At 36.5% G+C, this 17,795-nt stretch overlaps 1 pseudogene; it reads right to left on the reverse strand.

Annotated features, from left to right (window-relative positions):
- The window catches only part of LOC107853780, a 78,095-nt pseudogene that overhangs the window by 4,179 nt on the left and 56,121 nt on the right, over positions 1-17,795 (reverse strand).

The raw sequence follows: 17,795 nt of genomic DNA on the forward strand, positions 1-17,795 counted from the left end.
GGGGGTGAAAGGATGCAATTTAGGATTCTTTCAAGTCTCAAATGAAATGGTCCCCCCCTAGTAATTGCACTTGTACTTTGTTTGTCCCCTTGTCCCCTCCTTCTCTTGGAAGAATGGAATATTCTTTTAGACAAACAACTTTTCCACTCTCTTTCTTCCCTCTTTAGGATCAAACAACAGCTTTGAATATTCTTCTTCACTAAGATATGAAGATCAGGGATGAACAATATGAATATTCAAGTGTTGACCAAGTTTGACCACCTAGCAAATGAACTCCAAATCTGAATTTTTTTGAAGATCTAGGTTCCTTAGGCCAAAACAAACCCAACCCACTAAAAATCAGTCATAAAACTTGTGTAAATAGAAAGGTCAAATTCGGATTTTATCTCAAAAGCTTAAAAAACACCATGTTCATGGAGGTTCTTAGCTCAAACTCAACCAAACTTCAATCTAAAAGTAGATCTAGACTCCCTATGTGCTAGAGATAAAGGATCTATCACTAGAAACCTTCAAAACACAATAAAAACTTGTAGATCTAACTTGAAAAATTTGAATCTATAATAAACACACAAGACAACACTTCTTTTTTTTTTTTTTGTATTTTCTGATTTTTTGACTCTTTTTTTTTGAATTTTTGAAATAAGAACACTAAAACTAAGATTTAGGGATGTTGGAACAACCCTAACAAAGGCTCTGATACCAAATGATAGCCTAATGAACTATCTCACATGAAAATGGCTACTAAAATGACAAATTCCAGCAACCAAACAAAGAGAAAACAACACAATAGAAGGAGATGAAGAAGAAGAATTGCATGAAATTAAAGATAGATAGAAAAACCTTACTTCACCAATGAATAGCACTAAAAGGTGTATCAAACCTTCAAACATACATCACCATTATAGGCTCAAACCTTCCTCTTAGGTGACCCAAAGGACTCACACTTCCTCAAGCACACCTTTCTTGCCAAATAATCCAATACAAGTGAAAAGCCAATTCCAAATATATTAGGATTCAAGTTTCAGATTCCCTCTCTTGCGGAGAAGAGAAAGACAACAAACTAACACTAAGATTACAATCTAAAAGTCACTCAATTAGTTATCTCAAAACTAAGGAAAATAAGATCTAAGGTGCCTATTTATACTTATTACAAACAATAAAAAAATACCCTTAATGAAGGGTGCCCCTTTGGAGTGTAAAAAGAGGCCACTAAAAGACCATAATAACCCTAACTTTGGGCGTCTCTTGGGTGTTGAAATATAAGGCAAAAAGTCCTTTTTTTCCCTTCAAGTGAGGCACCTCTTGAGTGTATGGATTCCTATTTCCTCCTTCAACTTGACAAGACTTTAAAAGGCTCCAAACACTTGCCAATTCCAAAGCTTGAGCCTTTGACCATGCCTTGTATCCTTTTGTGCTCTTCATGCTTGTATCAACTGGGTAACATCATAACATCAACATATCCTCCGGATTCATCGGGCATCATCATAACATCATTATATTTTTCGAATTAACTGAGCGTCATCATAATATCAACATATCCTCCGAATTTACCAGGCATTATCATAACATTACTATATCCTCCGAATTCACCAGGTATCATCATAATATCATTACCTCTTTCGAATTAACCTTGCATCATCATAATATCAACATATCCTTTGAATTCACCGGGCATCATCATAATATTATTATATCCTCCGGACTCAGCGAGTATCATCATCACATTATTAGCTCTTTAGAATTAACCGGGCATCATTATAATATCAACATATCCTCCAGATTCACCGGGTATCATCATATCATTAGCATATCTCCCAAGACAACCAACATTCACATACATATGTAGTCAAATCAATGAGCATGTACAAGCCACAATAATAGAATATAAGTGATGCAAGGTAACACATATCATCATACCTTACAATTAGTCATCACTACATAATATAAGTAGATGCATGAGCATGAATGTCTAAATGATATATGCAATCACCACTTTTCATAGGTTATCATGTTTATTAGGAAGTCAATTATAAGTCAAGTGCATGCATGCTAGTAACCTCTTTTATTCCCACATTTCACAATACTAACCCCAAAAGGGAAACCGTTCACATAAGCATTAGCTTAATCATTAGACTTGGTTCATGGCAAGAGTGGTAACATAATTAGAGGTTCACTTGATGAACTAATCGATAAGTTAAGCAATATCATAACCATAAGTGTAATTCACAAGACTTTCCTAGGCTATCCATATCATTACAACAAGATAATCAATCAAGTATTAATATTATCCAATCATCGACCACATACATACACATACAACCTAGTTTAACTATTATAATCTTAATAACATAATTTAGATATTCGTCAAATATCTAGGTTACTAGGGAATTTCATCGTTGAAGCTTAAGGTGGGTCAAGTCCCACACCTAAATCCCAATAATTCCAAAGTTCACTTCTACAAGGCTAACTTATACTCAGAATTAGGTTAGGTTATCTAAATCAAACCATAAGGTCTTATCAATCATTACTAGGCCTATAAGGAAAAAATCCTCTTCAAGTATTCTTTCTAAGTCATCCAAACACTAAGGCTATTCCATAACTAGTCATATCTAGGTTAACATACTCTTCAGGTTAGCCAACAACGTCATTCATAAATATTAGAGCAACTAGAGTATCTCATACTATTCATGAGACTACAAGTAGAACTACCTAAGGTTCTAGGCTAAAGGTAAAGTATCACATTTACAAGTTTAATAGCCTACAATAATCAACTAATTCCAAGTATCACCAATCATCCATTTATCATCTAAGACCCCTCCCAGTCGCACAAGATATCAATAATTATACTACAATCAAGCTCAGTCTATCTACAAGTAAGCCTAACCTACCTCGAGTCTAATTGCTCTCAAACCAACAAGTTTTGCCTTTCTTTTTCTTGAAGCTTGTTCTTCCATGAGCCAATCTATCAACAATATAATCTAATCATCATTACAAGAACAAAACCACCCATTATGGCACCGTTATTTCATGGGTTCAAAGTGACACCAAACCCCTAAGTGGGTCCCATCTTTAGAAAATGAGTTTTCGAGATCAACCCATTGTTCAAACATCATTAGGGAGCTATAACCCTCAAGAAATTTGATTAAATCAATCACGTTTGTGGCAATAATTAAGACTCAAATACTTGGGATTTTGGGTCTAGAAATCAAGAAATTAATACCAAATTTGAAGGAATCTTACCTTAGATTTGTAGAAAAAATAGATTACACAAGTTATTCAAGCTCTTAATCTACCCACAAGACTCACTGTAAAGTCAAGAATCTTTTATGTCTGCTAGGATTCTCAAAGAAGTGAAAAATGTCTAAAAAAAATCAGCCAAAAGGGTCATTTATATGAGTTTAAATGGACCCGCAAAGTCAAAACTTATTTTTGACCTTCCGGACTCATTCGAACTTTGATTTTTGCAAACGAACTATGTAACCCCAATAAATTTGATATTCCGGATGTATTGGTGAAGTTATATTTTCCATCCAAGGTTATTTAGGCCACTTGTGGGTCCCACATCCATATATTTTGATTTTTGACTTTTTGACTAATGGGTCGAAATGAGCTCGGGTGCTATGAGATCCAAACCAAGGGTACACCGATCCTAAAATAGATATTATATAGTTGTTGGTGCAGTCAAAATTTGCATACAAAATTATTTTACTGAAGATTTCACTTGGCGGCCATTTGGAATCGACGAAAACTTCTAAATGAAAAATTGGTTCAAAAAATGAACGAACTATCCGGTAATCAAACTATCAATTTCAGCAAGTCATAAATGACTTTGGACAGCTATGAAAAAGTACTAATGGCAAAAATAAGCAAAAATATAGAAAATGACCTGAAGGGTCATTACACCTGTACACATTTGATCGAGTGTCCAATTATTTTGTACTCTCATATTATGAAATTTAGTCACTTTACAGTGCGTGAATGATGTTTATTTTATTTTATTTCTTATTTTTTTAATCTCACCTCCTTTGAAAATAGACTCAATTAATCGATACATGTCTAATAATATAGTTTGGTATAGATAAAGATAATTATCTATCATATATCATTATAGGTCTATTTTCAAAGGATGTGAGATTAAAAAATAAATAAACATATAAATAAATAAACTTCATTCACGCAATGTAAAGGGACTAAATATTATAATATGAGAGTACAAAATAATTAGGCACTCGATCAAATGAGTATAGGGGAGGGCAATAGTAGTAATAATCAATTACTTAGAACAAGTGTCTGTGCTGAGAAGGACTTCTTGTTCTCAAACACTACTTGTCCAGTGAACACTCACAAGTCGCAACTATCACTCTTCCTGATGGTCATTACACATGTCTAATCTCATGTCATGATACGTAGTTGTTCTTTAGTGCTTGGATGATTCATATTTATTTTAATTTATTTTATTTCTCCCCTTTTTAGTTTGATCTCATGATTTACGGATATAGTGTGCCTTAGATAACACTTGATCTCATTTAAAAGTGATTGGGAGTCACAACTGATGTATCTAAATTGCTTTGCAATGTTTTAATGGTGTTAATTGACATTCTTTAATTTTATTTCATTTTATTTCTCCTTTTTTGTTGTTATTTTAAGTTATCCATATATTCAGTAAGTTGAGCATAGACTATTATATAGGTCGATAATCGATCTTAGCATAAATCGATAATATGTAAATGCACTTTATCATCAACAAAGTTGGAAGTATATAATTCGTACTTACCCTAGTCGATAATAATCTTATGATTTTCCTTTCTTATGATTAATAAAACAGTCTTTAGAAAATTTTAAATGTATTGTACTCAATATTTTGTAGTCAATTATATATTCATATTGAGCGTATATAATTCTTATTTAGCGTAGTCGATTATATATTCAATATTTTTTCTTATGTTTAATGAAACTATGTTTGCAAATCTTTAAACATGCACTACTGAAGAATCATCAACAATGGCTGAAAGACATAAAATCATTATACATAAATAAAAGATAAAGAAAACAAAAACTTGTTTATGATAGATAAAAGTTCATTGCATGTACATTTATGATTTTTGAAAAAAAATCCCAAACAAAAATACAAAAAGAAAGCTTTTATTTACAAGATTCCACCATGAAAGCTTCATTCAACAATGAACGACACTAAACTAAACTAAACTAAACTAAACTAAACTAGAATAGGGGGAAGAAGGAGGGTGATGAGTTCATGGGGGTCCAGGTTAAGCCTCTCGGCTATGGCCCAAAGAAAATGGGACATCCAATGAAGTTCCCTATCCAACCATTGTTGATCGGTGATATGACCATGGAAAATAAAATCCAGGTCGTTCCTAAGCCGAAGTAATTCGATGTTATTGAATATTGTCATTCTGTGCATTGGCCAAAGTGTGTACCTCCTCCTTACCATTTTTTTCTCCTTAGTCTTTTATTAAGAAATTGGGTTTACAATAGACAAGAGCCTCTTTAAATAGACCAGATCAAGAGATAATCGACCAATAGAAGCTCTACATATGCTGATGGAAGGGGACAAGATGTGTGGGAACAGTAAACGAAAAGTTGTGGCAGTTGTGGCAGTCGAGTTATTTCAAATTGTCTCAGTTTTTGAAGTGTTAATAATTACATTGAAATGTTCAGTGCACGAGGAAAAGGATTTCCTTAATAGACTACTCGAGAGGTCGATTATATACTATGTATCGATCTATTATATATTTTGAGTCCAGTGTAAAATCTATTTAGTACGTAGTATATAATATATGAACTGGAATCGATAATGCACAGGAAAAAAAGTTTTGACTGCAGTTCATTAGCTTTGAAAAAATAATACACATTATATACTATCCAGTGCATTTGACAAACCAAAAAATAAAATACAATGTCAATCCTATTATCCTACGTTAAGGCTGCATGTTGTTCTCTTATGTCCGGGCGTTTTGCACTTGTTCCTTTTATTGGGCCTAGAATACTCCAAACACCCTTAACGTGTCTCACCCTCATCCTCCCTACTTTGGGATCAAAATCATGTGGAAGAACTTAAATTTCTTAATACTCATGCGAAGTTCCCTGTCCAGCCACTGTTGATCAGCGACATGACCATGGAAAAGAAAATCCAAGTCGCTCCTAAGCCGAAGCAATTGATGTTGTTGATTGTTGTCATTCTATGCATTGGCCAAAGTGTGTACCTCTTCCTTGACATTTTTCTCTCCTTAGTCTTTTATTAAGAAATTGGGTTTACAATCGACACGACCCTCTTTAAATAGACCAGAGCAAGAGACAATCGACTAATAGAAGCTCTACATGTGCTGATGGAAGGGGAAAAGACGTGTAGGAATAGTAAACAAAAAGTTGCGGCAGTTGTGGCAGTCGAGTCATTTTAAATTGTTTCATTTTTTGAAGTGTAATAATTACATTGAAATGTTTAGTGTACAAGGAAAAGAGTTTCATTAATAGACTACTTGAGAGGTCGATTTTATACTATGCATTGATCTATTATATATTTTGAGTCCAGTGTATAATCTATTTAGTACGTAGTATATAATATATAAACTGGAATCGATAATGCGCAGCAAAAAAAGTCAATTTTGACTGTAATTCATTAGCTTTGAAAAAAGAATTCACATTACATACTATCCAGTGCATTGACAAACCAAAAAAATAAAATACAATGTCAATCCTATTATCCTACATTAAGGCTGCATGTTGTTCTCTTATGTCCCAGCCTTTTGCATTTGGAGCACTTGTTCCTTTTCTTGGGCCTAGAAAACTCCAAATACCCTTAACGCTTCTCACCCTCCTTCTCCCTACTTTGGGATCAAAATCAGGTGGAAGAACTTACATTTCTATATACTCACGCGCCACACTCCACTTTGACTCCAGAGGTGCTGCACAAATAGGCTCCAAGTATGCAAGGAGGTATGATTCTTTAGAATATATAGGTGAAGAGTAGTTATAAATTCTAGTACTGTTATTGTCCCCGTACTTCAAATGCAACTCTGCCATTGCATGAGTGCATGACAATTTCACCAAGTCAAACTTCCTGCAAGAACATGACTGTCTTGATAGATTAACTTTGGCGAAAGGACTAAAACCAAGCACAGTGATGTTTATGTTGTGGGTTGTTTTGTAACCATGTTTATCTTATTGTACAATTCCCAAGTTGGAATCTTTACATGTTTTTAATGAAACTACGTTAGCATGTAAGTTGAAATACATGAATTGAGTTGTTTATGATGTGTAATTTGATGATTACATCTATGCCCTAAGTTGTGCATGTATGGTGTTTGATAAATTGCCTAAGAGGATAGAAATTGTGTATTATAGCTCAATTGCGATCCATATGATAAATGTATGTTTTACCCTTATGTTCAAATTACTCCCATGCTATAGTGGTGCAATATAGATGTTTGTTGGAATGCTCATGATGTTAGAGTATGAAATTATGACATTAATTATATGCATTCCTACCACGTACAAGATTATGACAACCATGTACTTCATGGAATCCCCAACTTATTGTATTATGAATTAACGGTCACGTATTCAAGAATGTCATGCCTTGTCAGTTTTCTTCTATCGAGTCATGGGGGTACTTGTACCTGACAATTTAGTTGTATGCCTAGATCCAGTGTCATGTTTTCACGATACTCTCAGTCAAGCCATGATACATAGAAATCTGGCAATCATGTGACTCAAAAAGACTCGGTAAAATCAGTAATTCCAGTCACCTTAGAAATGTCAGAAATTCAGTAATCTCAGTAGTATTCCATCAGACAATGGAGCTCAGTTAACTCAGTCCAGTCCAGTTTAGTTAATCCTATTCAGTGTCTATTCAGATGGGAGTAGGATTTAGGACCGAGTGAACCCAAGGATGGGAACTCTCCTGCCAGTAGAGGGTGTGATTCTTAGAAGCAATCCTTGCATTCCAGAACTGCATAGCCAGCGTAGGTTGAGACATCAAACCTGTTAATTGAAGGTTGATAAGGTGGCTTAACTTGTCAGTTGAGGGTCCCACCGTTCTCATTAGAGTACCTGTCAGATGAGGGTCACTTATAGCTTGTCCTTACCAGTGGTACAGTATTGACAGCCTTCAAACTTGGGTTACAAATTAGACCCCAACTTAGCTATATTGCTTTATTTGGGGTATGTCGGTTAGATGACTACTTCCCACAGTTACAATTTCAGTCTCAGTCTCAGTAATAGACCTCAGATAGTTCTACAGAACTCAGGACTTTCAGATACAATCGCTCAGCTCAGTACAAAACTCAGCTAGTTCTATTAGAACTTAGACTGACAGACACAGTCACTCAGTATCAATTATATCAATTACCATTAACTTATGTTATCAACATTCAGACTTAGTAGTCAGTATCATCATGAATTCAGTTACTGTTACTTATTCATGCATATATTATCACATTCATGTTATACAGTCAGTTAGCATTGTTCATACATTTGAACCCTTTGCATTCAGCCTACCTTACCTGCATATCAGTACATTCAATCGTACAACGCATTTGCGCTATGGTATTTTATTCTATCCCATAGGTTCAGAAGCATGAGCTCTAGAGCATTAGTAGTATTCCAGATTCCAGCAGCTGGATTACCAGTGAGTCCTCATCATTCGAGGATATTATTATTTGATTAGTTCATTCTTTTAATACTTTTTTATTTCAGTAGTTGGAGTTAGTTGGGGACATATCCCATAACTCTTTCTTCAGACTGTTTAGTTTTAGAGGATTTTCAGACTATAGTATGTTCAAATAGTTTACTTCAGTGTTGTTTTGGTATCGATATACCGTACTCTCAGATGTTATGTTTTATTAGTTTTGAACCTTATGGCCGTTCAACCTTCGTTTATGCATTGATATAATATATTACAGTGTTCAGGTACAGATATCAGTCATGTGTTAGCTTGTGGTACTTTGGGGTCATGAGCACAGTGTAGCATTTTGGGTACCAGATTTAGGGTGTTACAAACTTGGTATCAGAGCCTAAGATTCAACATTTTCCTAGGAAGTCTGAAAGCTACATCTTATAGAGTCTAGTACATTGGTGTGTTTCGCACCACATTTATGTCCAGGAGGCTATAAGATGTTTTAGAAATAGTTTCCCTTCTTTTAGTATTCATGTCGTGCCAGTGAGCATAGTCTTAAGTTAATCTCTCAGTCTAATACTTTTCTCATCCGTTTATAGAATATGCCTCCCAAGAAAAGAACTAGAAATTAGCCAGCCCCTCAGCCCGAAGATCCTTTGGGCGAACATGTCTCTCATGCAGAGTTCAGAGCTCATTCACTACTCTTGCTCAGTCAGTTGCTTCTCAGAATGAACGACCAGCTATCGTTCCATCCAACCCAGTGGCCAATTTAGCTACAGCCAAGATTTGGGACTTCACCTGAATGAATCTTCCATCCTTTTTCAGGTCTAAGTCATAAGAGGATCATCAGGAATTCCTTGACCAAGTTTAAAAAGTTACGAACATCATAGGGTGAATGATAGTGTGGTCAATGAGTGCAGGTTTGCGATGTTGAATAGGGACATGAACATGCTAGGATTATAACCCATGCTCAACAAATAGAAGAGCAAAATATTAAGATGAGGGAGAAGCAGAATAAAAGAGCAAGGAAAGGTAGTTTCAACTTTGCTCAGCCTAAGTCACAGGGAGAAAACCGTTCTCAGTTTCATCCTAAGTCATCAGTTCCAGCTCCTTCTTTATCCAGTGCTCCAGTTCTTAAGTTTAGGGATGGTAGTAGAGATAAGGAGCCAGGGTCTAAGTCTCAGGAAAGTGTTAGTAATGCCCGAACTAATCCACTTTGTTAGACTTGTGGAAAATACCATTAGGGTATTTGTAGATCTGGAAGTGATATTTGTTTTGGATGTAGCAATCCAGGCCACAGAGTCTGAGATTATCCTCAGACAGGTTCCCAGAGCCAGCAAAACCGTTTCTCAGCTCAGTTTGATTTCCCAAATTAGTAGGGCGCCACTTTCAGTGCTACTAGTAGGCAATATCCAAATCGAATTTATTCCTTCCAGTCCCAGAAAGATAAGGAAAATTCTCCTGATATGGCTACTGGTATGTTACAGATCTTTCACTTGCATGTTTATGCTTTGCTAAATCCAGGAGCTTCTTTGTCTTTTGTTACTCTTTACATAGCAGTTGATTTTGGAGTTAGTCCCAAAATTCTAGCAGAGCCCTTCTCAGTCTCTACCCTAGTGGGTAAAACTATCATAGCCCAGTGGGTATATAGAAACTGTCCGGTTATGATATTTCAGAAAGTCACTTCAGCAAACTTAGTCAAATTAGAGATGACTGATTTTAATGTAATGATCGGTATGGATTGACTTCATTCCTTCTATGCCATAGTCAATCTAGAAATAGAGTTTTCCAGTTTCAATTTTTAAATAAACCTATTCTAGAATGGAGGGGTAGTACTTCAACTTTCAAAGGTCAGCTTGTTTCCTATCTACGGGCTAGGAAAAAGATATCTAAGGTATGTTTCTATTATCTTGTACATGTTAAGGACTCTAGCTCTGAAACTCCCAGTCTTAAATCAATCCCAGTCGTGAATGAATATTCAGATTTCTTTTCCAAAGATCTTCCAGGAATTTCTCTTGAAAGGAAAATAGACTTCAGCATTGATTTTTTTCCAGATACTCATCCTATATCTATTCCTCCATATAGAATAGCACCAGTAGAACACAGAGAATTGAAAAAGAATTTGAAGAATCTCTTATATAAGGGATTCATTAGACCCAGTGTGTCCCCATGGGGCGCACCAGTCTTATTCATGTGAAAGAAAGACGGTTCTCTCAGAATGTGCATTGATTACCATCAACTCAATAAATTCATGGTCAAGAACAAGTATCCACTTCCCAAGATCGATGATTTATTTGACCAACTTCAGGGTGCCAGCTATTTTTCTAAGATAGACCTAAGATCAGGCTATCATCAGCTCAGAGTCAGAGAATGTGACATTTCAAAAATATATTTTTGTACTCGGTATGGTCACTTTGAATTCCTAGTTATGTCCTTTGGTTTTACCAATACCCCAGCAGCTTTCATGGACTTGATGAACCATGTGTTCAAGCAGTACTTAGACATGTTCATCATAGTATTCATAGATGATATCCTCGTATATTCCCGCAGAGAGCATGATCATGCAGAACATCTCAGAACAGTACTTCAAACTCTCAGAGATCATTATCTGTTTGCCAAATTTGGTAAGTGCGAGTTTTGGCTAAGGTCGGTAGCATTCCTTGGTCATATCATTTTCGGTGATGGCATTAGAGTATATTCTCAAAAGACCAAAACAAGAAGAAATTGTCCTCGCCCTATCTGTCCATCAGATATCAGGAGTTTCTTCAGTTTGGCTAGCTATTATGGATGGTTTGTTGAGGGATTTTCTTCTTTTGTATCCTCTATGTCCAGATTGACTCAGAAGAAAGTCAAGTTTCAGTGGTCAAATCCGTGCGAGAAGCATTTTCAGAAGTTGAAGACTCGACTCAACTCAACTTTAGTTTTGGCTCTTTCAGATGATTCAGATGGGTTCGTAGTGTATTGTGATGTATCCATAGTAGGCTTGGTTTGTGCCCTCATGCAGTATGGTAAGGTCATAGCCTACGTCTCTAGACAGCTTAAACCCCATGAGAAGAATTATCCTACTCATGCTCTTGAGTTAGCAACCATAGTTTTTGCCTTAGAGATTTTGAGGCATTACTTGTACAGTGTTCATGTAGATGTGTTCACAGATCATAAAAGCCTTCAGTATGTATTCTCTTAGAAAGATCTCAATCTTCGGCAGAGAAGGTGGTTAAAGCTCTTGAAAGATTATGACATGAGTGTCCTTTATCATCCGGGCAAGGCCAATATAATGGATGACGCTCTCAGTAGACTTTCTGTAGGTAGTGTTACTCATGTTAAGGATAGTAAGAAGAAGCTATCTCAGGAAGTCCTTCATCTTACCAGACTAAGTGTTCATTTAGTTGATATAGAAGAGGGTGATATATGGGTTCAGAGTAGTTTAGAATCATCTCTAGCTTCCGAGGTAAAACAAAAGTAAGGTAGAGATCCCAGTCTAGTCAGGTTGAAAGAGTCAGTCAATGATCAGAAAGTAGAGGTTTTCTTCGAAGGGGGAGATGGTGTATTACGTTGTCAGGGTCGTCTGTGTGTTCCTGGTGTAGATGACTTGAGGCAACGAATTCTTGCAGAAGCACATGAGGCGTATTACCCTATTAATCCAGGGGCCAAAAATATGTACTGGGACTTATTGGAGAATTATTGGTGGAGTGGGATAAAGATAGGTATTGTAGAGTCTGTGGCTAAGTGCTCTACGTGTCAGCAAGTTAAGATAGAGCATCAGAGGCCTAGTGGGTCCATGCAGGAGTTTAGTATTCCTGCTTGGAAGTGGTAAAAAGTGAATAGGGACTTCATGATGAGTTTGCCTCGTACTCATCATTAGCATGATTCAGTTTGGGTCATTGTGGATAGGATGACCAAATCAGCTCATTTTCTTTCTGTCCATACCTCTTATTCAATCGAGGATTATGCCAAACTCTACATCAGAGAGTTGGTCAGACTGCATAGTGTTCTGTTATCTATTATCTTAGACAGAGGTACCCAGTTCAACTCTCATTTCTGGAAAGCATTCCAGAAGGGTCTTGCTACCGAAGTTCATCTCAGTATAGCCTTTCATCCTCAGATAGATAGCCAAGCAGAAAGGACCATTCATACTTTAAAAGATATGCTACGGGCGTGTGCAATTGATTTCAAGGGTAGTTGGGTTGACCATTTTCCTTTAATTGAGTTTGCATACAACAATAGCTATCATTCCAGTATTCAGATGGCTCCATTAGAAGCTCTCTATGGTAGGAGGTGCAGATCTCCATTCAGTTGGTTTAAAGTTAGAGAGGCCTCAGTCATAGGGCCTAATGTAGTATTCTATGCCTTAAAAAATTTCCAGTTGATCAAAGAAAGACTTCAGGCTTCTCAGAGCAGACAAAAGTTTTATGTAGATGTGCGCAGAAAGGATCTCGAGTTTGAGATTGGTGACTATGTCCATCTCAAGATTTCTCCAATGAAGGGAGTGAAAAGATTCTACAAGAAGGGAAAGTTAAGTCCCCACTATGTCAGTCCCTTCAAAATTCTCAATCGTTTAGGCAAGGTAGATTATGAGTTTGAGTGGCCCTCAGATCTAGCCTCAGTTCATCTAGTTTTCCATGTTTCTTTGCTCAAGAAGTGCATAGGTGACTCAGCAGTTGTAGTCCCTATTTAGAGCATAGATGTTCAGAATAGCCTCTCTTATGAGGAGATTCCAGTCGAAATCCTTGACTATCAGACTCATAGACGGAGGAATAAAAAAAGTCCCTCTAGTCAAAGTTCTTTGGTGGAATTAGTCCGTTGAGGGAGATTCTTGGGAAGGAGAAGCAAACATGCGTACCAAGTATCCTCAAATCTTCTCCGCTAACTCAGACTAAGTCCAAGGTAATAGTACTCCTTAAGCTTTAAGTTTCCTATTCAGATTTCAGCCATAACTTGGTATCCAGTTCATAATTAGAATTCCATTATAAACTCGATATCGATTACCATTGCATATTCAGTCATGCATTAATTTATCAGTTCAGTCATATAATCTTGCATCAGATATGCATTCTCATTGTGAGAAACTCAGTTCATCAGAACACTCAGTCATGCATTCAAGAATAGGTTACACATGCATCAGATATACATGCTCAGTATGATGTATTCAGTTATCAGTCATGTCAGTCATGGAATCATATTTCAGTTGTTCATGTTTTGTATGTATGTCAGTTTATCTATCCTTCCCTCTCAGTCAATCTCATTCGAGGATGAATATTCTCAAGAGGGAGATATTGTAAGACCCCGTAAATCCTAAAGCTTAATTCAGTCCTTTAAGTTTGTCAAGGGGTCCCAAACTTAGAAAATTCTAGATTATTCGCCATCAAAAGTTAGAGATCTTATTTCTCCACCTTAATGACTTTTAATAGTCCGTATTTTTATTAATTCATGATCAGGAAGGTCAATAGGTGTTCCCGAACAAGTTTTGGATTTTTCAAAACACGCTTAGATCATGTTTGGAGTCCCAAAATAGTGGACCAACGCGATCATGGTGCGCTGCATCGCCAATCGCGTTAGTCAATATTTGTGTAGGCTGCCAGAGCCAAAACTTCTGAGGCTTGATGCGATCATGGCACGACACGTCGAGTATCGCATCGCAGCTATTAACGTGTCGCGTCCCTTGTAGCATCGGCACCCAGTTTTTAGTCATTAAATGACCGCATCCTCAAGGGAAAAAGGGTCAATTTCCCACCCTTATATAAGTCTAAAATATGGGATTAAGCCCCAATTCAACCTAAATACACTTATCTCTCTCAAAATCCATTAATAACAAGCTTAGGGTTTTCAACTAAGGATCCAATTTCCAAAACTTCGCCATTAGTTTTCAAGAATCTTCCATCCAAGGTATGTATAGTGTTGATTTATGGATTCCTTTCATCCATAAAGCTCAAGAACCCTATTTCAAATTATAAATCATGATGTTTATGTTGTGGATTGTTTTGTAACCATGTTTACTTGTTGTGCGATTCCGAAGTTGGAATCTTTACGTGTTTTTCATGAAACTACGTTAGCATGGAAGTTGAAATCCATGCATTGAGTTGTTTATGATGTGTAATTTGATGATTACTGTAGAAACCTAATTTTGTCCCTCCCAAGTCCAATTTTATTCATTTTTACCTCACTTTATTATACACCCTTACCCACGTGATTATACCCTCCATAAAATGACAAAAATAATAACCCTTAACAAATTTTATCTTGTTTGGATACTATCCTAACAAACTTCATCCTTACACCTCACCTACCCTACCTCTACCCCACCTACCCTACCTCACTACCCCATCCGCACCTCACTAGATATACCATAACAAGATATACATAGAGCATCTCATATACACCAGGGGGGTTCATCTTCTTTACTGGGAATTACACGCATAGGGGGGGTATCATTTTCATCTCTTCTTCTTTCCATTATTAATAGATAGAAAAATCTTATACAATCATCAAGACAATCTCACAGTAACAAACACATACTCTCACCCTCACAACTCATAGATAAGATTACACACAGAAAGAAACTGAGTGAAAAATTAGATGCAAGAGAGGATAAGAGAGGGAAAGATCAAGAAAGAATGGAGGTGAAGGAGGAAGAGAGATTGGGAAAGAGAGAATAGGGGTGCTGACTGCTCCAGTGAGTTTATCATCAGAAAAACATCACTGACGCCAACCAACGCCTCAAAATAATGAAAACCAGCGAGTTCCACCAAAATAGGCTCCGCCAGTGAGGTTCGGCAAACCAGTTCCCATCTCGCATCTGATTTCTCAACCAAACTTGACCCCGTCGAGCTCAGTTCCAGTAAAACCTGCTGGAGAACAACCCACAAACTCCAAACCCACTATTGTTCTTGGCTCTTCCCAGCAAAATCTAGTCGGGAAATATTGTATCGTTGACTGCTTGGTCTGTCGGGGCTTCGGCGTAATTAGAAAACAACAATCCAGCCCCGATTCCAGTGAAGCTGTAGAAGTTTCTCTACTAGTTTTATTTTTTCTTTGAGTTGCGAGTTCGGGTTGATGGAAAATAGTGAAAGGCTATACTGAGGTTGGGTTGCTCTTTTTATTAAGGTTCAACTCGAGGTTTCGGAGACAAATTCTACGGGATTTAATCGGAACAATACATTAAGTTTTAAAGCGACATTGAGATCCAATTCTATCTTCTCTTCCTTTATATTTTTACGTGAATGTGAATGATTTGTTGTTTGAGTATGTTCATATCTTTATTATGTGTTGGTTGATGGAATTTGGAGGCGAGAAATTGAATTGATAATTGAGGCATGTGTTAATCATTGGTTGAGAATGAAAGAGGGGTGGGAGTTGATAAAAAATGAATATTGATTAATCTTGATTCATCGTCGTTGGTTATTTTGGAACAAATGTGAATGTTAAGCGCAATAGTATCATGATAGGTCAAAGTAGAATAGACAAATGATAGAGGATAGGCAAATTTAAGAATATTGGATTGGAGAATGCTTGAAATGTGTGTTGAATGATTTCATTTTCACTTTTGGATCAATTATACTATTTGGCCGGGGAATGCCCCAAAATATCTGTATATATTTATTTACCGGGGAATGCCTCAAGTTATCGTGTACCCGAAGGACGTTTGTAATGAAGGCCCGAGGCATCGGGTAAAGCATTGGAGTTAGTTTAGAATAGGATTTATATTTTCGCATTTTTCTTTTTCGGTTTGTAATAATTGGCCTAGACATTATGATTTTGGATTTGTTTTGTTTTGTTTTGTTGGCTTGATTGATTGTTTTGTGTGTTTTGTGTGGTTTATACATCTGTAATGTTAAATTAGCTGATATGCTCCACCAAGCGACCGTGGTTGAACCACGGGATCGAGAGGTGCCTAACACCTTCCCCTTGGTCAACAGTATTCCTTATCTAGAATCTCTGTTCGTGGATCAGTTTCTAGAGTCAAAACTATTTTGAAAAGGATTTTTCGAAGGTGACTTGGCACACTGGATTACGCCAACTGGAGACACTGAATTTGAATGTAAAAAAATCATCCTTTTTCGTAACAAACCTTCATTTTGTCACTAAATAATAAAAACTCTTTCGAAACTTAAAAATTAATCTTTTTTTTTAATTTAAAAAAAGAGGTGTGACAGCTCTGACGACTCTACTGGGGAACTATTTTAGAATCCGAGCTTTTTTTTTGGAGTCTTATCGGTTTTGTTTGGCATTACAAGTGTATAAGCATTGTTTGTGATTTTTGTTCGTGTTTACACTTTTGTGCATTTTCATGCTCTTTGTTTACAGTATTTATCCTATGTGTTTACTGCTTTTATATTTGACATCATGTGCATAACCCGAGTCATTCTTTCTGCAACAAGTCTCGGAGCGCACGTCGTGCGCACGAACTCTAGTTGAGTCACCTTTATTTTAGGGGGGGAGCTGTGGATGTATGGAGTAGGTGGAAAGCAAAACAGCCACTATCGACCATATGCTCCCCTGAACAGACGTGTTAGTAAACCACAACGTAGGTCAGCTTATAGGACATTCTTATGTGCATCATATTGAGACCTAGAGGGGCCCACACGGTTCTTTGTAGGTGACTCACCCCTAAAGCATCCCTACGTACTAAATGATGCATCTTTGAGGATAACATGGTCATTTGATAGACTGATGTGGGGTAAAGCATGTGTTAGAAGTAAAGTGTGTGGAAAAAAAAGTCCAAAAAAAGAATTTTGTAGTTTTTAGAGTTCTTTATGGCTTTTGTTTTCCACAATTCAAAATTCAAAAAAGATTTTTTTTACTTTTTGCACTCATTTTTCAAAAAAAACAAAGAAAAGCATCAAAAAGATTTTCCTTTTGTTTCCTTTAACAAGCATTCACAATTCGAAAACTCCAAAAAGATTTTTTAGGAGCTTTTTATAAAAAATAAAAATGCAAAAAAAAGTGGTAGAAGTTTTGTACATTTCATATAACGAAAATACCAAAAAAAAAATTCTTTCATAGTTGTTGGTGTCATTTTTTATGTGAAGTGTCAAATTGAAAACTCAAAAAAAAAAGATTTTGTTATGTTGTTCATTGAATGTCTTTGGTCGTGTCTCAAGTCAGGGTGCAATCTGTTATTTAATCATTAATTGTCCAATCTGGACGAACTACGCACCCCTGA

The sequence above is a fragment of the Capsicum annuum genome, unplaced genomic scaffold, assembly GCF_002878395.1.
Source record: "Capsicum annuum cultivar UCD-10X-F1 unplaced genomic scaffold, UCD10Xv1.1 ctg4425, whole genome shotgun sequence".
Taxonomy (NCBI): domain Eukaryota; kingdom Viridiplantae; phylum Streptophyta; class Magnoliopsida; order Solanales; family Solanaceae; genus Capsicum; species Capsicum annuum.